Below are 25,696 nucleotides of genomic sequence, written 5' to 3' on the forward strand. Positions count from 1 at the left end.
TGCTATACAAGTTCAGAATTAAATGGATAATTTTATGTTACAGCAATAGCCTGGAGCATAAGTAATAGGGGATTAAAATTACTAGTAATGCTCAAATAATTCAGTAGGTATTAGTTGCATCAAAAGTGAAAGGCACTTTTAACCTTAACACTGATGAAATCCAAGGTATTTCCAGACAAGAACCCAACAAGAAGTGAAAGTATTTTCACTCTGTGGTCATTTGTTATACTGAAATCTTACTGAGAGATGTAATCATAAGAAAGAGATTTATTAAGTGCTCTCATCCATGACCCCATCAGTTCAGAAGCGTTTTCTCTGCTGTGCTTTCCAGTGTTTCATCTAATCTAGTCTTAGATAACCTCCCTCTCTGGGGGAAATACATTCTGCTTTGTATTGTATCTTGCTGTTATGAAATGTTTTCTCATGCTTAACTTAAGCCACCCTCTTTCCTAATTCCATCCCATTATTTCAGTTATGCCCATTAGAGTCCCTCTATGTAATTCATCTCCACCCTCAGTGATTTACACTATCATCATATTTCTCCATAACTGTCATCCTGCCAAGCTAACTTATTTAGTTATTTTGATCTTTCTTCTTTATTTAGTGGATATTGAAATTTTTAGCTCAGAAAGTGAACTATTGTGCTGTACAGCAAAGGCTGATTTTTTTTTTTAAGAGCAGCTGTGAATATCTTTGTAGAGATTCACACCTCCATATCTTTTTGTTGACTTGTGATTTCCAATTCAACAGGTTGTTTCCAAATAGTATTGCCAGCCCTTTTTATTAAAGGTCATGATTGCATACAAGAGGTCTTGTCAGAGCAAAGTTTGTTCTTCTCTTGAGTTTGTAATTGTCATGTATGACAAATATGGTAGAGGCTAAGGTCATGCTATTGATCCCCACCTCTTCGTGCTGCAGCACTGAGAATTGGTGCACACCTAACACAGTGCATGCTTTTTTCTAGCTACCCAGTCCCATGTCCCAGGTGTGGGAAATCAAAGACAACCTGCAGCTTGGGTGGATCCTGGTTCTTGCCCTACTCGCTGTGGGGTGGGCATGGGCTACACATATGAAAGTAAAGTGAAAGCTAGAAGACATGTATAATATGTTAGAAAGGGTATTATTGGGAAAAGATGTAACCTCTGAGAATAAGACATGTGGAAGATGCTAACATTTGGGTTTTTTTAGGAAAGGAAGGGTTAAGCAAAACTATTACAATGGATGTGGAAAGCAGTGAGGATAAAGTGGGTCATAAGTAGGTTGCATGTTTGGTCTTCTGACAATGTTTTGAGAGGAAATGTGGCTTTCCATTCTATAACGTGTTTCCATTTTATACCGTGTTATACATCTATATGACTTTTTTTCTGGTAGTTGGACTTTTGGTCCACCAAAAACAGTTTAAACGTAAAACGGAAGAAAAGAAATCTAAAGAGACTGCATTCCTGGAGTGGGAAGGAAACTATGGGACAATGATTTCGTTTGCTTTAAATGAGGAAAACAATATATCATATTAGTGAATTATAATGATGGTAAAGTTTAAGGTAATGACTTAATTTTGCATGATCCTTGGCATTTTTGATCTTTCACTGTTCTGTCAATACCAATTTTATGTCCCTTGAACTCTGGCCAGGATTCATGATAGCGCAGTAATGGCATGTTTCTAAATATCTCATGTTCCTGATGGATTTCTAAAATAAGATGAATTGCCAATATTTTCTATGTTCCTTCACACTTCTGGACTGAGTTTTCTTTTATTGCTGTTTCAGTTTTTTATATCAGGGGTGACTGTGCCAAAACTGATCTTTCAGCCTGTTGCTGAAGAGAAGGAAAGAAGCGTTGACTAAAGCTAACGGGCAGAGGAGGCAGGGCTGAGAAAAGAATATCTCTACTTGCTGGTAAGTGTTTACAAATAAATTTCACTTTCTGAACCTGTCTTTGACAGTAGCATTGCCAGCCTTTTTAGTTAATAACAGGTTTTCAGGCTTTCTACATTTTAAATAATAGTAATAGTAAGAAAAAGTCTTCCTTCATTTTTGAGTTAGCAACTGTTGAAGACCTTGCTAGATATCTAGATTTGCTTTCAGTATAGAGTTCACAGGTCTCCTTCCTCCTTATACCAAGACAAAGGAAATAATGAGACTCAAGATAAAGACAGGTACTAACAGTCTTTTAAAGGACAAATTCTATCACCTTTATATTGGAGTATGTCCATTTCTTTTAATATAGTCCCACTGAAATCTGTTCAATTACATAAAAAGTTGCTGTTCAGTGTGAAAACAGGTGGCAGAATTAGGTTCTTGTTACTTTACAAACCACTCGTAGTTGATTCAAGTTAGAATTTAGCATAGTATTGTCTGGTGATTGGGGAGTGAGGAGTTCAGTGAGCTTTGCTGAGAGGCAATAGTTACGGCGTTACAAAACCCACCATTAACTTTCCAATCCATTGTATGTTCTTACACACAGCAGAGTGGAGCAAAGGAAATGTGTGTCTGTGTCGCTTTATAAAGTTTTGTGTCTTAGCTAAAACCATGGATGAGGGTGGATTTAGGTGAAGATAAAGACCTATGAAATGGAGCTGCCACCTTTTACAAGGATGGGTTTAACAACCTGCAGAAAGGTGGGAAAGGAGTAGTTTGACTGTTCTGCAAGATTTACAATAGCTAATGTCTAGAGTTCTGACTTTCTCTTCCAGAAGTTCTGTGTGATTAGCTTTTATGGGTATGTTTCATTGCCCAGAATCAGTTTTGCCTAAGATCAGTTGTTCTTTTCTGGCTCTGTACTCACTTTATTCTTTTCATTTATTTTTATGCAGGTGATTTGCATAATTGTTTAACTTTTGCCTTATTTGGAAATGCTTCCTGGTGAAGTAAAAATTTCCATTTAAAGTGGGGAAAAAAGAGATAAACAGTGTAAATTATCAAAATTATTGCAAAGTTTTATTGCCTCTTTTAAAATATTTTTTGTATGATTTGAAAGCTGTTTAGATTGTCAAGGTGTTGATAGTGTTATTCTTTTGGGGAATTTTAGGATTTTTTATTGTTTCCTCATTTATTTTGGCTTAAGCTTAGCCTTTTTTGAAGCATTGATTTTAACTGTGATCTTTATTATACTAACTGCTTTCAGGGTGAAAATCTGTATAGTGCATTACCACAGTTTTCTCGTGGGAAGTTTATTTTCTAAACTGAACAGATATGGAACTGCACATGTAAAATTATTGGATGTCAGGGAAATATTTAAATATTAGCCTCTATATAGGTTTGTTTAACTTAGAAGAATTAGTTGCTTTTTATGTTGGCACACTAGCTTTGTCAAGATTTATGAATGAAAGATGTTCTAAACAGAGAGAGATGTTGCTTGATAAAGAAAAGACTAATTTTGCATATGTTATTGCAACTTATGTTTTATGTAACACAATTAGCTTTTTCTTTTCCTTTTCTACCCTGTCCCTCTCCCTCTTGGTACAGATTGTGTTTTTTATTTTTATTTTTTCCTTAGAATGCGTCTCATTCTGATAATGCCATTTTTTTTTTCACCATTTTCTTTGGTAGATCTTAGTATAGTATTTACAAATAGAGATTCTACTGGATAAACAAAGACTTGAACTAAGTATATGGAAACACCAAGTTTATTCTTTTTTTATTTTTTTTTAATCAGACTCCCTGTGTGTTTTCTTTTTTTTTTCTTTTAATGATTCTATATAAACACCATTTAAAACCTTGCAGGGTCTGACTTCTTCCTTCTATTCATCCTCTCCTTCCTTCCTCTCCTTCTACCAACTCCTATTTATTCATTTGTTAAGAGCCTGTTTGACCCCAGTCTCCCTTGATTGCTCTTATTTCAAACCCTCAGTGACAGAGCCTGCTGTGTCTGTGTGGAACTTGATCTTTTAGCATGTTGCAAATGGCAATTCCACAAATGGTTTTAAAGGCAAAGTAAAAGAGGATTATTACCTTTTAATTTAAATTCTCTTAGTGTGTAATGGAGGTGGCATTAACTGAAGATGGTTTTTTTTTTTGTGTGACCTTGAACCTCATTCTTCATTAATAGTAAAGATTTAATTCTTTGATGTTGTTTTTTCTTTTTCGCCAACTTCCATAGCTTCTTCCACCCGGTCTGTGCGTTTTATCTTGGCTGTCAATGGAAGATGAGGGGATGTTGCCTTTGTTTTCTGCAGAGTGGACTGAGAAATACTTCTGCATACCATAGTTTGAGATGTGTGTCCTGAACTGTCTATGCTTTTTTTCCCTGAGGCTTGCTTTGGAAGAAAGTGTTATTTTCAAGTATCTGGTGCCACAGAAGCATTCTCTGAGATAATTAAAACATATGGCTTTCTCAAGGCCTTTCAAGTAAAGGTTCTCTTTTGCTCTCTGGGCTGTGCTTTATCTAGAGTTAATATATCAACATTATTAAGCTTTGTAGCATGGGTTACCTGGTAACCTAAAAGGTAATAAAGTAAGTAGCTGTTTAGGAGCCCATCATCCTGAGGTGCTGTAAGTCATGGAGCCAAATATATCCTATTTTCTAGCATTAATGACAGAGAAAGAAGTTAGAGATGCTAGTCTTGTTCTACTTTAATACTCTCAAAATTGTTTATATCCTCTGGTAGCAGGACTGGATGGAGAAACAATTTAAGCCTGTATTTTAAACCATACTTCCCTTGCTTTTCTTGCTACTGAGTATCTTGGAACTAGTTTTCCTTTGACAACTTACAGGAAGTATCAACGCCTTTTGAACACTGTAAGGGTAATAGTGTTCAGACTTGATCGTTATGAGGTAGGCGTGCTTCTATACCTACAAAGTATCATTGATTAAAGTAATTAAATTCAGCTGTAGACTTTAACCAAAGTGCAGTTGTTATAGAAAATTAGAACAGGATTAAGCTAGTCCATTTTAAAACTTGACCTGCATTTATTTAAGTAGGCAGAACTTTAAACTGAAGGATTTTATTAAAAAAGTTCTAATGAATATTTCTCAACAGCATTGTGTATAATTCAGTATCACTCATTGCACTTAAAATATCTTATTAAAAAAACACTTTTTTTTACCCTTAAGCTTTAAACGTAATTAATCCATTTCTTTAGCCACAAATATGGCAAGCATTTCATAATATAAGCAGAATATCTGCAAATCTGTTTCTCTGTCTTTTGGTAACCCTTACACATTTATAATTGTAGAATACATAAAGTGAAATTGCTAAACTTTTTAATGGAGGTTGGCCAGGCAGTTAATGCATATGTGTCTTGAGTATGCTTGTTTTCAAAAGAGCAGTCTTCCGTCTTGTGGGCCAGCAATGTGTAGGAAGACTGATGAGGCAGCACATAGGCTTGATAAAGTCATGTGGGACCTCGAAGGAATACATTATCCATCCGCTTGTTGTAAATTTTAAGGCTGGGACCAAGGAAGTAAGAGCAGAGTATTTAAAAAAATAAATATATATATATATAGAGAGAGAGAGAAAATAAGTTGCTGAAAAACTAGAGTAAAGGAAACCAAACTGAAAATGTTCACTAGTGGAGTCTTATTTGGTTTTTATTCTGCCTTCTGAAATTTATTTTGTTGTGAGACCAGCTTTGTTGAGACAGATACTATGATTGTGTGAGACTTGTGTGATGGAGCTCTTTTGATTGTTTGTGAATCCTGCTGTTCATGTACATCCAGCTTTTTGTATAGATGAAATGGGTTAGAATGAACTGTCATTTGGAAATTTGTGTAGTTTTGTTTTACAATATGCCACTCAGTACTGCACTATGTCTAGGTTAGTATTTTTTATTTTGTTTTGTTTTTTGCCTTATTAATATCTACAACCCATACGATTTAGGATGGAATATAAATGATAACATAGAGTCTCTAAGCAGATTCTATTTTCTGTAATGTAATATGTCTTCATCCAGTGTAATATCTAATGTAAGACTTTGGGTTAATGTTTCTTATGAAACAAAGGGGTCTTTATGCTTCTAACTCCCATTAGTGCTAATGGGATGCAACTGCCTGGCACACAGATGGAAGAATAAAAAGAAATTCTTGTCATTGTTTTCCAATTTACTAGTCAACAGAAAAGGGCTTTGGAAATGGGGAATTATACCAAAACACTAAAGGCTTTTGCATTATGTAAAGAAAAATGTCACCGTAAATAGAATTTACTACTTGCGCAACTTGTAGGGCCCCTTTATATGTTTCAGAGATAATGGGCCTTTATTAAGGAGAGTGAGCCAAGAGTAATGTTTTAAAATGGAGGAAAGTCTCACAAATGTTGTTCAAGAGCAACATTAGTCTTGGGGTGAATTTATGGGAATCATTTTTTTTATCGTATCTTATCTATGATACAGTCTATGTTATTTTGTAGCTGTGTCTGTACTGGATCAGGAGTTGAGTATAGAACCACTTCTTAAAAGTCTGGACCCAGCAAAAAAAATTGCCAGTGTATTTTTTAATTGGATGCCTGAAGGTATCTCTGCAGAAATCTTCTCTGGCAAAGCTAAGCAGAGGAAAGATGGTGGGAGTTTTAGTCATTGTTTTCTGGCACCTTTTTCTTTAGTCTTAGACAGGGATTGGGGGAGGAGGGAAGTAGACTGGAGATCATTTCACCTTCAGATCTGAGTTTTCAGAGCTCCATGAGGACAAGTTTTGCTCTGCATGGAGACAAAAGCCTGCTGCTCGGACTCCCTGGTCACAAAGATCCCACTGCACAGCCTCTGGCCTCAGTTCCTCTGGTGCTTCTGAGTAGCTCCAGCAAAGGAGATCAGAGGTGTGGAAATAAGGCTGTAGTAATACCATTTCCTTTTCAGCTTTTTATGTAGTTCTGCCAACATGGAACAGATGGAGGTGCCAAGAGCAAACCTGTCTGGCTTTACTTCCAAAACCTTTTAAACTTGGATGTGAGGGGTTTGATTGAAGAAAGTGCCCCTTTCATTCAGAAATGTTTAATATTTCTCCTAGAGCGGGAAGGAGATAAGCTGGCCAACTAGGCCACGTTGCATAGACAAGTTTTACTGAAACTGTGTCTAAACACCATTTGCCACTTAAGCTTGTGTAGATGTCCCTATATAAAGGGAATGTGAAATTTTAGGCAGAGACACCATTTCTTCTGTCAAAAGCTGACAGCTTAAGTATTCATATAACTGACTCTTGATTGTTTAGCAGAAAAGAATGATTTTTATTATTTGACTTCCTGTGCAATACTTATTAGATGTGACACACTGTGTAATGACTAGTAACAGTGGTGCATATATTGAATTCCCAGATGAAGATTTTACTACGACTCCTGTCCAGCTCTCATTTAATCAGTGCAAGCCTTTAGTGGACATCAGTTCACACCCTGATTACAAGGAGACTTAATCATGTGTCTGTGCAGCACTGCGAGCTGAGTTTGAGGTGCTGAAACCAAATGATCTCACCTTTAACTCATAACCATTTAATGAAAATTAGAATGTGAAAAAGTAATGTTAACAAAAATTGAATCAAAGGTTATTCAGATATGTCGGAGTGGGAGACGGACCTGGAGTAACGACGGAGTCTCAATATGAGTATGATCGTTCTCCCTTTATTAGAGCTTACACAGAGTGTATATATCCAAGCAATAAGCATGCACTAGCAATAGCTGTATGATTGGTTTACAGTCTCTGTTCACTCGCCTAAAGCGAATACACGATTGGTGCAAAGTTGCTGTTCACGTGGAGGGGCTTGTCAGCCCCCTCCTTTACTTGTTTACCACTACTTGTCTTCCCCTTCTGTAATGGTCTAGGAATGCTCAAGGACAGTTCACATAGCCGCAGGGATCCTCCCTCTATTGTGAAGACAGGATTGCTCACTTCTAAGAGATCATGCCCCTTTTCACTTAACCATTCTTCCACACAGATAGTTTTCATAAAAATGTCTAATTGTGTATAACTTCCTGTTGTCCCACAGATCTGATATCACATTTAAAATGTAATTAAAAATAGGCAGTTATTTGATCTGAATGTTCATGTTTTTTTCCCTTTGACTTTAGATTGTCTTTCTGTTAATCTTAGGGAGCCTTTTAAATTTAGTGCCCTATTAGCAGTACATCAGACTGTTTATCACTGCTGCAATATATAGCAATATTTGAGCATGGAAAATATCAATGTGCCACATAAATTTACAATGAGGTTAAACCTGTGTGTGAAAGAAATAGTTTAAAACTTTTAAAGCTATTGATGTAGCAATAATTGTAATCTGTTTTCTTTCCAAACCTGGAAAGCATCTAATATAGCTTTATGGAAAAGGTTGCTTAATTATATGTAATTCACCTAAGATTCAGGTCTGAGAGAAGATACAATGTCTAGAGACTCATATGAAGTCCTCTTTGCTTTTCATACTGTTGGAGTGCTTTTGATAAAGAAGAAAGAGGATGGAATAGCAGCTTGCTGCCTGAAATGGATCCATAGCTCCTCAAGTTAAATGGGATTTTTTTTAATTGGCTTACATGGTCCTTGGATTGAACCTGTATGCATATGATTTATTTATTGGTAAGCTTGGGCACTGATGATATGTTGGCCTTTCTAGTGTCCTACCTGCTGAGATAGTAATTATGTAGGCCCAACATATTTATATATCTATGATGTGGCAAGTCTGGAAATACACATGGTTGACTTTTCTATTGCTGGGCGTTTATTTAAAAACTAGATGTTTTTACCGCTAAACTTTTTTGTTTTCCTTGTTAATTGTAACATCACATCTGATCATCTTACATTACACACGAAACAGGTCTTTTTCTGTCATTGAAAATACTTTTATGCTAAAGAAGGGAGCAGATTAATTATGACTTTATTGGGTATCTACTTTTTAACTGTACCCAGGGCAATAACATAAGCTGTTTTTAACATTATGCGTTAGAAATAGTACTTCATGATAAGTTTTCTTTGCCTGAGAGTAAAAATGAGGTTTTCTAATGTCAAATGCATAGTTGTACAATAATGTATGTTTTCATCATGGGTTGTGATTAGAGTATCCCTAGTAATGCTGTCATTTTATTTTTTTTGTTTAAATTGTGTAAAGCGGCATAGCGTCATGTTTGGAGATGCCTTTAAATTTTATGTGACTTTGAGGGACAACCAGAGGAAGCCTCTTTGCATAAAACCAAGTTTGTAGCAGGTTTGTAGGCTAGGCCATTACCCAGTCATTGTTCAGAAGAGCCAAATGTTTGTTTTTCTTTACCATCAGCCAAATTTCTATCACATTTATTTGTGCTATGTTGCACCTTATTAGGTGAGCTGTCCCAATGCTTTAGTTGTGGCAGTTCACGAAATAAGATACTGTTCAGTGTGAGGAAGGGTGGTGGGACCTGGCTGTGTGTATTTACCCTGAACGCAGAGATTCCATGTAGATGCGTCCTATATTTGCCTTGCAAATATTGGCAGATACTGTTGTGAGCCTGAGTAATTTGCAGTCTAAGTGCTTATGAAAGCTACCAGGCTTCTTATGCATTAGTGGCATAGATTGGAACAGTAGGTATAAATATCAAGTTAGGAAGGAGGGTGTTACCTTATATCCTTTTCAATTTAATAGTTGTGTAACTAGTCATAAATCTGTTTCTTGGAGTTGTTTATGCATTCGATAGTTTGCATCCAGTTTTCAGCCCAAATTGGGATTCTCTAACGTTCTCAATTGTGTACCTGTCAGTGAAATCTCAACTCAAAAAAATGAGGTCTGTGTCAGCTAAAAAATAATAAAAGGAGCTTCAAATTTTTTCACAGGGGCCTTTAAGAGCTACTGAGGCATCATCAAATATTGTACCAGCAAGATGCTGAGGTTTTATGGGGCTTTTTTGTCTGCTACTTTACAAAAAAAAAAAAAAAAAAAAGTTTCTGTAGCAACTGCAGCATAGCACAGAACATATGCGCTTTTGAGGCAGACATTACCGTCTTAAATAAGCACAACATACGTTCAGACCACACTGATGCAAGAATGTTTATTATTTACAAAGATTCTGGAGGAGCACGTATATCACAAAAATAGCCTTGCATGTGTTGGGGAATGATTCAGGCCTGGGGAGAGGAATGGAGTGGGTGATCTAAGTAGTTATTTTTTTTGTCTCTAGCTCTGGCTGATGAGCTCATATTGGATCTACTTCTGCATTTGTGTTTGAGAAGGGACCTAGGTGAGCAACTGATTATTCTTACTTGCCTTTGTTTTTCAACATATTAGTAACTTTTCTAGAAGGAAAACTATTTTTCTAAGGTGCGAATCTGAGAAACAGGAGAACTGAGACGTATACATTCATTCTACCATTTTGATGTCAAATGGGAATAAAAATGCAGAAAAATATATTATTTAATGGTCATCTGATCCAGTGCATTTCTAGGTGGGTCTAAAAAGAATGTTTCTTTTTGATAAAAGATTATCTGATGCAGTTTAATTTGTTTTGAATGTTACTAGTTTTCTAACTGATTTGCATCAAGCGGTGTTGTGTGGTGACAATCGTTAGGCTGGTTCTGTGAGTAGTGAAACGAGAGACACATCTTGCTTGCCTGTCTTGAAACAGCACAGTTAAATGATCAGGGTATTATTGTACAAGTTGGGAAAACTTGTTTTGTTTTTGTCTGTCACAAACCTGCTGTTAGATCACTGCCACAAGATTTTCAAGGATTAGAGAATACTTATCTGACCTCTAATGGTTAGGAACTGGGATTGGTTTCATATGTTTGAATATGTCAGTTCATGAACTTTTATGGCTCTGATATAGCTTCTTGTTTCCATAGAGTGTACTGTTTCAAAAATTATGGTCTTTGCTGCCATACCTCCCAACACCTGGGCCTTTAAAAAGCGGTCATACTTCTGCCCAGGGTCTCCCGCAGAGAAATGTGCAGTTTCTGTATTACACAACTGCTCTGTATACATATGAATTGACTCTACAAAGTCTGTCCAGTAATCCCTGTGCATCCAAAGTGAAGTGGAATGGCAGCTTGTTTGAGACTTCTGAATGGTAATCAATCTGTTCACACTTACAGCTGTTGTAGCCCAGTGACAGCAGCGGGTATTCTGGATGAATGATATCCAAAGAAGTTAGACAGACAGTACATAAGTGCAATTTGTCCCCAGAGTGGCAGATTAGCTGTTCATTCCTTCTCACTGACCTTTACCAATGAGAATAGACTAAAATTGTATCATTTGTGAGAACCAAAATGCTACTTTCACTTAATCTGTTGCTGTTATCTTTTGCAGTAACTTTCTGAAAACACTGTTGAATTGAGCTTAATATTGTTCTTACAAATTCTGTTTTTTAAACCTATGTTTCAAAGGAAGTGAGGGCTATGAGATGGTGTATGTGTTTGTACATCTGCTGTCAGCCCTCCTTTTTCCACTTACCATTTGTCAAATTTCATAAGGGAGGTCTAGATCTCAAAGACAGCAAGTTACATGTGTTGTGTGAGAATAAGGGGCTTAATAAAGGAGAGAGACCTGATTAATGCCTCAGCTGAAGCAGAGGTAACAGGATGAATTTGTCCCTTCTCACTGAATCTGCAAACAAGCTTTGCCTCCAGACAGAGTGAAAACAAAGTTTTGCTGGTTATGCTGCTTGCAGAAAAGCTTTCTCTAACCTGCTTTCAGTCCCAAAAATGAATTATGCTTCATTGGCTGACACATCTTAAATAAGTGGGAAAGAGAATAGTGTTGTCTGAAATATTTTCAAAGGACTGAGAATGGATGGTTTATGAATAAAAAGTGCGTATGTTGTCTTTCAGACTATTTTAGAAGAGTAGTGCATGTCCACAAATAGGACTTGAAACAGAAGAGGTTGTTTTTCCCAGTTCTGGAGATCATTAGCAAATATTGGGATTTCGTAGAAATGGTAACCAACCATAAATGTGAGCTGTTAGACTGCTGCGGATAGAGAAGGCTTATTAAACAATAAACCTTACAGTAACATATCTACTTCTTTTTAAAAGTATCGGTGTGTTGTTTTCATCTGAAAAAGTACATCATAGCTTGTCATAAATTTATCAACTTACCTCCTCAAATTAACATCTGTCAGTATTGTATGAGGTCTTAAATGAATTGTCTTTAAATGAAAGCCGTTCTCATTTTGTTGTTTTAAATAGCTTGTCAGAATTAGTTTCTGATATAGAAGTATTCTAGGTAATTGGAATATAAATCCAGAATAAAGATAAGTCATTTTGCAAATAGAAGTATAAGAAATTGATTAATCTTTGATTTTGGGGGGATTCTGGTTATTTGCTTCACTGTAGTAATCACAGTGTATTCTTCCAGGATATTTTGTTCTTTCTCAGTGCTCTGGATAAGCAGTTCTCCAGGAGAATTCTGTCCTCTTCATGATACAGAGTTGCCAGGTCCATCTGTGTGTTGGTAACTAGACATGGAAGGAAAAGAAAGAGTAAAGCATTCGTAATACATCGTGCATTTCAGCTCAATCAGAGACAAGGTAGACAGTAAAACAGCTTTCTAAGACCTGAGAGGCAGATGTATCGATACATTTCTCTGTGTGTGACTTGTCAAGATACCTGTGCACCTTTGAATCTTTCCTAAGTTTTACATGTATAGTCTTCTTTGCCTGTTTTCCCTTCTGGTAGAGATGGTTTAGGCAGAGATGGCAGAAGTTTGGTTTCGTATGTTAGTGGGTGAATATATTGTGCATTTCTCTCCATATGAGGAACTCATGGGAAAGAGCATTAACTTCCGATTAGATATAATTAGGTTGCCCAGATAGGTTGTGAATCTCCATCCTTGGAGGCGATCGAGACCCAACTAAGCAAGTCCCTGAGCTACCTGATCTGATTAGACTTTCTTTGAACAAGATGTTAAACCCTGTGACCTCTGGAGGTCTTTTTCAACCTAAATTATTCTGTGATTCTGTAAACTACAAAAGTTTGTATTCACCTCTAAAGGAGGCTGGTCCTGGGGTCATAGCTATCTTTGGCAGCAATAAGACTAGATGTCTCTAGGCCCAGCTCTGTGGCTGTCCACCTCTTACTGTCATTAGGCTTTGCTTTCCTGGGGGTCAGTTTTGCTCCCTCAGCAGACTGTAACTCTTATGAGAGGTTATGAAGTGGGAGGTAGCCCATCATCATCTCTGATGCACTAATTCTGTGGAGAACTGATAACTGAGATTTTAAACAAAGATGTGTATGCTGTAAGCATCTGGGATAGGAAGGAGAATACCAGTTGCTACCCCAATTGGCTTGTGATTTTTGGATCATATTTTTCTGGAGCTCAGACTTGTTTCTGGAGTGGAGTAAGCTTCAATGGATGAACCCAGAGAGAGAGCTTATGAGTGGTATCCTGAAAGAAAGGTTCAACAAATACTGTTTACCTTACACTGCTCGTTTGCTTGGCGCTGTAGTTTTGGAAGGGAGTTAGTGTTCCATTTCTCTGATCTTCCAGTTGCGCTGAGAAAGCTGTTCCTGCCTGGTGCCCATCACCAGTGAAAGGAAGCCACAGTAACAGCAGTAGTTAATTACCCATTTTGCAAATCGGAGATATCCATTTTTCTCAATTTTTCCCATTCCAGGGGCAGTTACCACAATTCAAAAATGTGGAGAAATGTAACCCTCACTGTATTTTCTGTATCCCTTTCCTATTGCTTCTATTAAAGCTTTTTGAAGCAAATGTGAGGTACCAGCAGATATTACATTACTTTGTGTGCACATGTGCAAAAGAATGATTTTTCCCAGTCTTCATTCCCCATGTATAGATGTGCATACATGCACACAAACCCAATTGTAACGAAACAATCTGCCTTGTGAAGATCATGCCTCAGGTGATGGTCATGCCAGAAACTGCACTCACATGTCTGCTCTTTTACTGGAAAGATTTGAAGTAATTATATTTAAAAAATTGCTAGTAATTTCAATTTTAAATCATTTATCATTACTTGAAATGTGAGGTGTTGTGTGAAAAATAAGACCACAAGCTAGTAGTGTTTTTACTGGCTCTCCTTCGAGATGCTGTTCTGCCAAGCTTATATTAAGTAATATATTTACATCATGGAGTAGTTTTTCACTCAAAATGTAATACCTTCTTGTACCTATCAATTGCAGCTGACAAAATGTACCTGTCCAGAATATCACTGATGATGTCTAATAAAGATCTCCTCGCCAGATGCAGATACAAAATTTGTAGAAAACCATGGTGTTATTGCCTGCTGATTGCTAACAGAGCTTCCCATTTGATGGCCTGGCCAGCACCATTTGATATTTGTAACCTGTGGTTTGCATTTGGAACTAGGCTCTTTAGCTTTTATCCTCTTAGGAAGCCACCGCATTAACAGGGAGAGATGTGGAGCATCCTTTTTCTAGAAAGCTTTTTATGGTCATTTTTGAGGGCAGAGGCCTGTGTTCTCTGTACCAATCCTGAACTAAAATCCTAGATACAAATAACCTACATCCTGGGAAGTGTGCTCCAGGCACTGACAACTGCTACGTAATGCTATGTAATCCTTGTGTCTTTTAGTCATCACCATGATCTCTTCTTATAAAAGGTAATAAATATAAATAATTTTAAAAGGTTGATTCTAAATATCCAGGCGTAACAGCTCTGGATCAACTTGCTGCTAAGCCAACTGTCTGCCACTGATTAGTAGTAAGAGACTGTCTCACAAGTGGCATGAAAACCCTAAAGCCTCCTTTTCTTGGATTTTCTAGATGCAGTAGAAAAGGACATTGTTAGGTTCAGAAGTGAGCATTTATCTTTATGCCTTTGCTCTCTTTTTGACTATTGCAAGAACAAAATGGGCTATTTATTTTCGCAATGAAATACCAAATGCTCCAAGATGGAGCATTCCTCAGCGGAGGAATGAAGAACCACAATGCCCAACTCTACACAGATGACCTATTTGCTGAAAATAATTAAGGATGTCTGGGTAGCTGAAAACTTTCATTTACTGCGTACTAAAGGAGCATCTGGTTTGTTTTGCTCATTTGTTTTGCTCATAGAAGTTTCCTCATTTTCTAAGCCAACCAGGAAAACCATCAGAATTACTAAAGCAAACCTCTCCCTAGAGCACCACGATAAGGCCAGATAATTAAAAAGATTCATACACGTAGGCTGGATACACAGAAGAGGTTAAAAACAAAAAAACTCCCTGATTCAGCTGGTACACGTAGTTTTCTGGTATAGGAGGACAGAGAATGGAGTTTACCTTCTGATACTAGAGTCGCTGAACTCTGCCAGCATTAGGTCTGTTGTCCTAGAAAGACTCAGATGTTTCTGAGGTAGGATGGGAGCTGAAATCATCTAATGCCAGCATCAACAAATATTTCATTCATTTTATTTGTTCTTCAACTGTGGCTAAAATAATTTCATTTCGGATGCCCCTCTCTTAGGAAGAAGTCTTTCTAAGCAAGTAAATGTTGTACTTTTAAAGCCATGATCCACAAAATAGCTGTAAGTAGAAATACACCAAAATGAGCATACTAAAAATATTGTGATGCATAGAAAAACTGAGGTTCTGTGCTTATTGTGACATTGATTCCCCAAATGTGTAAATTCTGTTTATATAAGAGTTTTGTTTTTTTTTTCTCTCCCAAACTGCTGATCCTTCAGGCTCTGTTTCAGATATTTAAATTGGAATGGATCCTTTTGTTGGTTGTAATTCCATAATGAGGGTTTCCAGAAGTGCAACTGTTGTGATTGGGCTAGTTACTAAGTTCTTTATCTTCAGGGAGGCTGAGATCACAGAATGACAGAATCGCTGAGGTTGGAAGGGACCTCTGGAGATCATCTAGTCCAACCCCCCTGCTCAAGCAGGATCACCTACAGCACATTGCACAGGATCGCGTCCAGGCGGGTTGCATCCAGATACTGTGTCTGGTAACCTGGATGGGAAGGAAAACTCTTCTTTTGCATTGCGATGAGCAGACACTGAATAGTTCTGAATATATTTTTTAAAAAAAGGTCTGTTGAATAAAGCAGTACCGTTTTATGGTTGCGATGTAGAGTAAAAATTCATCTCAATAGAAATCATAACAGCTCAAAACCTGAATCTGATTCAGCTGAGACAAATAGAAATGTCCTAGAAAGATTTTTGAAAATCTAGAATTCTAGAATGTTGAAATATTTTGAGGCTGGGGTAGAGTAATTCTTACCAGCTAGCTGTATTCTATTAAATGTGAATGCAAGGCAGATTAGAAAACTAAATGTAATTTAAAATTAAGACCTAGGGAATTGCTTCAAGTTGTGTTGCTGTCATGCATGTTTGCTTTTTAAAGAAAATACTTTAATTAAAAAAAAATTTTTTTTTTTTTGAGCAGATTTTTAGCACAGTGAAATGTTTTTGAAGGTTAGGAATTAGCAATGCATCTGCTTAGCTGATTACAGTTTCTTCTTAAATAAATTAGGAGTGACATATATGCTAGAGGTAGGAAGGCTGTGCTCTGGGATGAATCCTGTCAGCACACGATGATTGAAAAAAGATATGAACTGACCTCGGTAGGCTGTGTAACTATTGATCAATGATATTATTTATGGGTGTGCTTCTTTCCTTTTCACAATGAGAACAATTTAATGCTTGGTAAAATTAGGAAATGTATGGTATCTTTAAAAAGTTTTTGGATCAGGCTGTCTTCAGAGGTGCAAGGAGAAGCCTTCACCAATGGGTGCAATGCCGTATCCAAGGCCTTGCTAAAGCTGTTTGGCTGTGGGCAGTATCTACCTCTGTTCTTTCCTGCAGTGGGGACAAGGTCTGTCTGCCACAGCAACTTGCCTTACTCATACCAGATTGAAAAACAGATGATTTAAAAATAAGATGCAGTAAACTAAAAGAGGGAAGAGAAAGGGGTATTTTGCTACTAACATATTGGATGATTAACATTATAATAATTTTAACTTTTCTCCTGATGCATTTTTATAACGGACATTAAAAATTAAGGATATCTGTTTCGCATGCAAGTTTTTAGTGATGCAGGCTTTGCTCCAAATCTTTCAGAAAAACATTTATTTAAAAAAACAACAACTGTTTATATTGGACTAGAAAGTGAATGTCTTGTGAATAATTCTGTAGTTAAAAATAGGTGATATGACCTCAAGAGTTTACTGGCTGTGGCGGAAGGCTTTGTTCATTTTTGTTTACGCAGAATTTTGGTTGGCATTGTATCAGAGAATTCCCACTCTTAGCCCACATTATTTCAAAGGCATGGGTAAGTTCACATATGAACTAAATCACATTAGCTTTTTCTTTTTTTTTCTCCTTACTTGACCATGGGTTGATGCTAATGCAGAGAATACAAAACAGTGGAAATAATTTGCATATTTAGTCACCCTCTAACATGGTGTTACAGTGTTATCTTTTGTGCTTTAGCTGAAAGAGCTGAGTTTTGCAACTGGTACAGTTAAGGTGTTAACCTTGTTTCACTTCAGTCTCGGGAACAGTTAGTAAAACTTGTTAAATTTTGTAGCTCTTACTGAAATATAAAATTTTGAGGACAACCACATTTAAAGAAATTTACACAAACAAAATAACTTAATACCTGTTGAAGAAATGAATATCCAGTGTATTAAATTGAAAAAAGAAAATAAACTTTCAATTGTGCATAGCTTTTTTGCATTGCACTCAGTGCAATATCTGTTTGCTTGGCTTAAGTATGGACAGTTTTAAAATTGCTGCTTGGAAGCTCTTTAAAATCAACCCAGGTAGACACAGGTACTATATTAACTTTTAGAGGAATTCTGTCCTTTATAAAAGTGGGCTTTTATAGAACTTCAGCCTGTAAAGATACATGTTTGGTCACATACTGTAATTTGTATTTCCTCAAAAATGGTTTTTGTTTTATTTTCCTTTCTCATCATGTTTATCTAAGCATATTTTATGTTTAATTCTTGCTCATTTTTGCCATGTGAGAGGCAGAATTTAGCACCAAACACTTATGTATTAGTCCTAGTGCAAAAAAGCAATGAAACTAAAGTCGTATGATGGCTTATATATTGCCAAGATGGTTGTGAATATATAAAGTCTTGTGAATATATAAAGTCTTGTCTTATCCAGAATAACGTCGTGAGAATTCCGGACAGTTCTATGTGATTGAATTGCTTTTATTGAGGTGCTTGAATGGATGATATCAAACTAACCATTATTTTTTTCCAACTGAATTTGTCACGTTTGAAAAATAAATACAGCTTTGAATGAAAAGGTCAGTTTGGAAATATCTCAGATTTGGAAAGTTTGCATTTCTGCTCCAAACTCTTATGCCTTCATTCATTGTTCTTGTAAAAACGATGTTTGGCAGCTGATGAAGGTTAGTGCTAATAAAGAAGCATTTTGCTTTCAAACTTATGAAGGTAAACGCACCTGTATGCTTTAGTTTTCTTTCATCTGTTTCTTTGTGTAGTGGTATTTTATGAGAGACCTGAGTATTTGTCATTCCACCTTCTGCTAGCTGTGATCTGCTTTCTCAGTCCACCTTTAGAATCAGCTAAAGCAGGGCCCTTACCGCTGTTCTGGGCGGCCAGCTGAGGAGGTGAGGTAAGCCAACACCACTGCACACTTTCTGAATGGAGACACTTGCAGCTGTTGTTATCTCTAGACAGGTACTCAATTCTTGAATTTTGAACGGCCTTCCTGTTTAGAGCTTTACCATCAGTCCATTCAGTTGGCCAATCATATCTGCCTAAAGTCATTTTGAAGGCAGTGATAATTACAGAGATTTTGGTTGTTTAAGGCCTTGGTGCTTTCTGCTATCAGTAATTCTTACAGCTACTGTCTGGCTATGTGCTTCCAAGGATGGTCTTAAAGAATTATTGTCTTTAGGGCAAGTAGTTGCCAAGCTCTGTATGACCCAAATAAATACTTTAAATAAACAGGTCTTTTGAAGGCATGTGAGTAATGCTGAGGGTTGTATTTTCTTACTTTTTTTTCTAGTGAAGGTTATTTATTAGGGTGAGCAGATGGGCACTACTCATTTTTGGCATTCATTGATAAGCCAGCTACCTCTCCAGGTGGCTCTACAAAAATGATAACACTATGGCACTGCTCTCATTTTATTTTTATTCCTCTCAGACTAGTTAGTCACCTGTCTCTGTTCTCCTCATTTAGAGCCATCTGCTGGAATTTTTTCCTTCTGTTTTTGGTTGTTCTGCATTCTAAAGTCACCAAGGGATCTCCAGTAGCAGCCAATGCAAAGTTTTTGCATGTTTGCTGAGTATTGGGCTCAAGCATATCTTCCCTTTGTTATCTTCTCTGTAGCCTGCTTCTGAGTTTTATTTGCCCTAGACTGTCCTTGCAAAATAGTTCATGCTACACTGATTTATTCTTCTGATTGCTTACTGGACTACTCTTATCACCTTTCTTTGTGAATATAGCAGTACACTTGCTTTTTGTATTGAAATATTAAAAGAATTAGAGGAAAGTGAGACTCTATCCTATGTTGCATTTTTTTTTTTCTCATCACAAGGCAACAGAAAAACAGAAAATTTTCACACAGGAGTGACTAAAACACAAGCTTTATCTGTATAAAAACACATTTCTAAAAGTTTAATCAGCAAGGTATTTTTTTCTCTGAAGAGATGAGACAGAGAACATGGTTCTAAAATGGAAAACGTTTTATTGTGAGTATATGAGACTGTCTAAACCATGTTAGAGCTAGCTGTGTAAGACTATCACACACCTTTCTCAGAATCGTGAACATGCATCTTTGAAGCAGGCCAATAGCTTCTTTTCCCCCACTTCCTATTCATATTGAAATCTCCTCCCTTGGGTATCTGCATTAAGATGACTGAGCTCTATATTCTTAGCAAGTTGTTGGAATATATGTTTTTTCTTTGTATTAGTTTAAGATTTATCAGTTGGTTGGATTTGAGAATGGGATCAACAAACGGCATATAGCTGATATGAGACCAAACAGTCTCTCTGGCTGAAGGACCAGGTCACTGGTTTGGTGCTTTGTTCCCCTGTGCTTTACTCCTCTTTCTTCCTCCTGGCAAACTCTTCTTCACCTGCCTCGAAGGGCTAAGCCATATGGATGGGTAGAGGGAAGTCCTGGGCACGCTGACCTGGAGAGCTGGGCTAGGGCTCTCCTGCAAAGAGCAGCTGCTATCTCAGCCCCTTCCGAATGGCAAAAAACGAGTGTTCGATAAGCGCCTTTGAGGAGAGCTAGACTGGTGTTTGTGCCATGTGATTTTTAGGTAAGATAACTAAAGTGGCTCCACCTTTGATAACAGAGAGCCATCCATCTTTCTGTTGAGTCTAACCTTAATCCTTGGCAAATCCTACTGAAATCGATGGATCTTCTTATGCAGCGAGGAACCACTGTTTAGTGCATGTAAAACTGCTCATATTGAAACCATAAAGATGAACTCATAATCTGTTTTCCCAAACCACTTCAGAGAAAGCTCAGCTTCCCCGTATGCTAGAGGTTTGGAGAGTCGATAATTTTATGTTGAGCCTAGTTCCCAGGTTTCCATTTGTGGTTGCAAATTTTGTTCTCTAGTAGTTACTAAAACTGATAAAGGCAACTCTAGAAAAAAAATCAATATAGATTAATATATAGCCTAACATTAAATGTTTTTATACATCTTATCTCTGGTCACAAATATAGGAAAAACTGAGAAATTTGATCATACTGTGCTTAGAGTTAGTTGTTTGTTACTTGCTGGCCATTAAGGTTATTGTATTGTACTGCACTTAAGGTTTGGGAGCACTGATATACCTAGTGGTAGTACTATAAAGAATACACTGTTTGGGTTTCAGTTCTAGTTCCTGTTTCTTGAGTATTTTTACCGGAAAACACTAGAAATATAGGGTTTTTGTATGTTTGTTTTTTTTTCCTTGCAGACTGTCTGGAATGTCTTGTTTTTTGTTCTTCCTCTCCCTTCTAGATGTTGTATTATCAGTGCATCCTTCTGCGGCTCTGACCCCCAGCTGCTTCTATTGCTCTTGCACCAGATTATCGGGACACAGAATATTACCAGATCTTTCTTATCTCGTGGCCTGCTTCCATTCCTTTTTTCCCTTCTCATCAGCTGTATGGTGCCCCCTTACCTGTACTGTATATTGATATATGAAGTTGTTAAAAGTTTCTCTTGCCTTCACTCATCTCTTCAAGGAAATATATGAGCACCCCATTATCCTCATTACAGTTACTACATTATTTTTTTGTTACCTATCCTCGTGTCTATTCTTGCTTTGCTGTTTTAGTAACAGCCATTGTCAGTGATACAGAAATGACCAAGATAAATGACAGATGATAGATTGGAGGAGGTAAAGAATGAGGTTGTACAGATCTGTTTTTTTGGTTGGTTGGTGTGGGGTTTTATTTTTAATTAGTTTTATTTTTAATTAGTTTTATTTTTAATTAGTTTTATTTTTAATTAGTTTTATTTTTAATTAGTTTTATTTTTAATTTTATTATTTTTATTTTTAATTATTTTTATTTTTTGTGTATTATCTAACCTGGGGTTTATATTAACAGTAGATTGTTGTAATCTATTCAGTCAGTAATGGCTTGAGCCCACTGAGAACTGCTGTAAACCACAGCAGTTACAGTTATTGGATAATCAGGAGTGAAATTTGTAGATATTTACATATATTTACATTTTTGCATGCTTTTTACTGTGTTTTTGCAACTGTTCAGCAGACCAGTTTGCCCCTGGTGAACGACATATTTTATCCGTGGCTTTGAACTCTTAGTAACTGATTTTTTTTTCTCTGTTCAGTTATTCTGTTTGACCTCTTCGCATATCTATAAATTGAGCTTTAAACTACAGTAAACAGACTGAAGCGATGGTGGCAGTAGTTTATCATTTGTGATGGAGAATCATGTCAACAAGGTTGAATTTAGCGTGACCTCAGTGATTTCCCCCCCCCCCCCCCCCCACAACGTCATTACAAAGAATGATCTTCTCCTGTACTTTCTGGAGGAACTTCTGTACGAAAGGGAGTCCTCTTAAGTTTCTGGATTTTAACACTGATGCTCTGGACCAGTGAGCAGTGATATATATTCTATCTGTGTCGGATGGAACAGCTTGAGGAAGTAGCTATATATGTGTTTCATTACTGGAGTCTAAATCATTTTTATTTCACTGCTCTAAGTTCCCCCATCTTAAGTCCAAAGTATATTGCTTATATGGAAAAGTTTGAACTCGCATTCTGTGGCTTGCCGCTAACCTTCGAAATGAGGCTGCAGTGGAATTGCAATATGGATAAGTAAAGAACATTTAAATTTTTATGCAAAGCTGAGCGTGACAGCTGAGGACCATGTGTGTTCCTCATCCTACTGTATTTCTATTTCATTTCTATTTCACCTATTTCATACAGTTCATTTTCTATTTTAACTTGAACCTACAGAGAAACCTGCTTTAGACATATAAAACAGGCCCTATTTTGAAAGAAGGTTGAAAGTGTAGACCCCCAAGGCAGTGATCAATAACAGATGCATCCCTGCCTTTTTAAAATAGAGCACAACTGGTCCAGTATCTAATGCAAGACATATATAATTTGTTAATTCCTTGAATCAAGACTGACGTGTTGCTAATGACACTGAGGCATTTCTCCATTCTTTTAATAATCTAGAAATAAAACAGAGTCTTAAGAGAGGAACAAATCAATATGGTCAAAGTGTAGGTATTCAACAAAATGCTTTGTGAATGAGCATCTTTAACGCTTTTTGTGTGAAACTTGCACATGGAGGCAAATTTGAAAGAGTATTTGTCAGTTTTGAATTTCCCCTGCTGCTGTTGCACGTCTTTATTTATGTTTAAAAAGTTCTCCTTTACTGCTGATCTTCTGCTTGGTGCTTATTTAAGGAATTGGGCTAAATTCTTCTGTCAGTTAAATCAGTGCAGTTATATGAAACATCTGACCCATAGGTCAGTGTCCTGTCTTTTACTCTCATAAATGATTGAGATACTGAAATTATGATCTACAGAAGAATTACAGCATGGTGGAGAGGGGATGGAATGCTAATGTGGGAACTTTTTGAATAAAACTCATGTCTCATTTCAGAAGGAGAGGTGAAAATAACAAAGAATAATGAATGACTACAGAGGCCTGGTTAAAAAATCTTGGAACTACACCCTGCTCTGAAATTCATCTTAAGGAGGGTTATCTAGAGGGAAGGTAAGTAGATGGTAGTGCAGATGAACCTGTGGTAGTTCTATAGCTCCTTAAAATATACGTTTTTCTCCTCCTTGTTTTTGTTACTAATATCAAATAGCAAAGTCTAATCATTAGTGATGTGAAGGTAGCATTATATTGTCTAGACTGACAGTGAGTGGGACAGTCAAGGGGATTTTGTCTATTCTTTCCAGTAATTTCTGGCCAGGGCAAGGCATATCTTTCAGAGATATGTCCAGTCTCAGTGTAAAGACTTCAGTTAATGGAAATGATTATCATATATATTCCCAGGTAATTTCAAAGAGAAAAAAGAGTTTGGATAGTAAGATTCCTCAATCAAGTAGAAAAGAGCGTAAAAGAGTAGTGGCTGGTTATGGCAATTACATATATATATAATTCGTATGTGTATATATGTATATACACTGACATGAATGATTATCCATTGCAGCAAATATGTTATCAGCTCCTGGGTAGCACCTAGCTGGAGTCCCAAATCAATTATTATAACTATTAGTAAACTAGGGAACCATTCCATCTTGCCCCTGTTCCCTACCCCAACTTTACTAAACCAGTGTTTTTCATTTCCAGATGTATCCCTTTGCATAGTAGCTGTGGCTTGGGCTTTTCTTGCCTGTTCCTCCTTCCTCACAGATGTTGAAAGTGTTCAGAGTATATATTCAAACTGAACTTATAAACCACGCATGCTTCATTTGCAAGAAATGTCACTAGAACTTCATCATACTTCCCATTGTCAGAACTTGTTCCTAAATTTCACGTGTGATAAAGCTAATTAAATTACACATTGATAGCTTCAAACCTTAATTTATTTTGTATTTGTATTTGAAATGAAGTCTTGATGTTGGTAATTGCAGTTGCCATCTGCCTTAGCTTGTTACTGTTTAACCTTCAAGGCCCTGTTTCATGAAAGCATCTCTGTTTTACCAACTTAAAAATGTTTGGAAATAATGAGGTTTTTAAAATAATACACTCGGGGACTTTTTAGTTGCTTTCTGGTTTTGGAGCATTGCAAATTTACATTTCCAACCTCCTTCCATAAGGACTGTATGCTTATAAAATGAAAATAAAATGAAAGCTGAAGTTCAGTTGTCAGCTGGAGTTTTTAAGTAGAACACCAAGTGGTATGAGATGCTCAGTAAAAATGTGACAATGAAAGTACAGGCATTGACAGAAACCTTTATTTTTGATTTTGTTTTCTGGATTGGGAGGAGTGCATTTAGAGTCGATCAGCTTTCCTATCTGTGCACCACTGACATAGTCACAAAAACAGAAAGACAAACTTACCTTTAGATTCCTGACTCTGTCTAGTTGGGTTTTTTTAAGAGGGTCAAGAAAAAATACCTTCAGCAGAAGAAAATGCAATTTCCTTCCTTTTTTAATTTTTCTAAATATCACAAAGAAGCAAGTTCTTCCCCTCCCGAAACAGATAAACAAACCGATCAACAACAAAAAATCAGCTTTTTTTTTTTTTTTAATCTCTACAATTATGCCATTTTATACCAGTGTGTTAGCACCTTTTGTCATTCTAAAACTTTACAGACTTTCTGAAATAGTTAGTGTGAGTTTAGGGAACACATACACAGCTACTTAAACCTATAAACTGTGATGGAAGGCACTTCTATTAAAGTTTATGGTGTGTATATAAAGGCATGTGTGATTTTCAATTAACTTGAAGGATTAAAGCATTATAGCTATTGTTCCTGCCTTGTGAAGGAATGGTAACGTGCGCATTAGATATGGGTAGTGTTTAAGCAGGAAGAGTCATTCTGGTTTTTTTAATGCTTCTGAAATGAAATTACTGGTTACTTGTGGACTTTTGATAGAGTCCTGAATAAAGGAATGAACAATAATTAAACAGGAGCTGCATACAGGCTTCTGCAGTAAATAGAGGTAAGCATCGTGCCACTGGAAAATAGATGTAGCAAAGTAATATTTATTCTGGTGGGAGGTGTATGTGGTATCCATTACAGGTTAATCTGAGGCCAAAAAAAGAAGGATTAAAACTTTGGATAGAATTGGCTTCACAGGATAAGAACAACCTTTGTGGTTTTTGTTCTGGTATTTCAGTTTTTAATCTTTTTTTAAAGTTAGGTTAATGTATTGTGCAATTCAGATCACTTAACTTAAGGCATCTAGGAGATTAGTCTACTCTCCTGTGGCTTCCAATATAGCTGAGAGAGAGAAAATTCTCCAGGGGTGCCTCAAGTGAAAAAGATCTTTATTTAGTTGATAAATGGAAAACTTTGGTTCTTCAGGATGCTGAGTATTCTGCTCTGATCTGCTGAAGCACTTAAGAAGGTGGCCAATTCAAAGCATTGTGGAACTAGAGAAAGGTATAAATGCTTTGCTGAGTTGGTTTCAGATCACGTAGCAACTTACAGAGGGAGAACTAGTGACTACAGGAAGACTAGAGGAGAGGGGAAAGGACTTTTAGTGTAAATAAAGAAATGTGAAAGGCTGTGGCCAAAGAGCAGGAGATGTTTACAAAGAGTAGGAGGAGGCTGGGAAGGAGAAGAGTATGCTCAGACTGCAGCAGTGTATGTGCTTGTTGGGTTGAGAGGAAAGTAGAAAAGAAAGAATGTAGAGCAGCATACCTCAATCAGATTAAAAGGTTGAAAAGAAATAATAAAAAAGAGAAATATGTAAAATTAAATACAG

At 36.8% G+C, this 25,696-nt stretch overlaps 1 protein-coding gene across 12 annotated transcripts in view; it reads left to right on the forward strand.

The window, feature by feature from the left end:
* Window positions 1-25,696, forward strand: part of FARS2 (phenylalanyl-tRNA synthetase 2, mitochondrial) — a 288,914-nt gene that overhangs the window by 4,834 nt on the left and 258,384 nt on the right. For 4 of the 12 annotated variants that reach the window (XM_067290820.1, XM_067290824.1, XM_067290821.1 and 1 more), the window contains 2 exons: window positions 1,767-1,895; window positions 22,910-23,023. The exons of 7 other annotated variants lie outside the window; for them this stretch is intronic. The gene's annotated coding sequence lies outside the window, so the exon portion shown is untranslated. The remainder of the gene's footprint in view (window positions 1-1,766; window positions 1,896-22,909; window positions 23,024-25,696) is intronic. One more of the 12 variants, XM_067290825.1, reaches the window with a different exon arrangement.

This window comes from Apteryx mantelli, chromosome 2, assembly GCF_036417845.1.
Source record: "Apteryx mantelli isolate bAptMan1 chromosome 2, bAptMan1.hap1, whole genome shotgun sequence".
NCBI classification, from domain to species: domain Eukaryota; kingdom Metazoa; phylum Chordata; class Aves; order Apterygiformes; family Apterygidae; genus Apteryx; species Apteryx mantelli.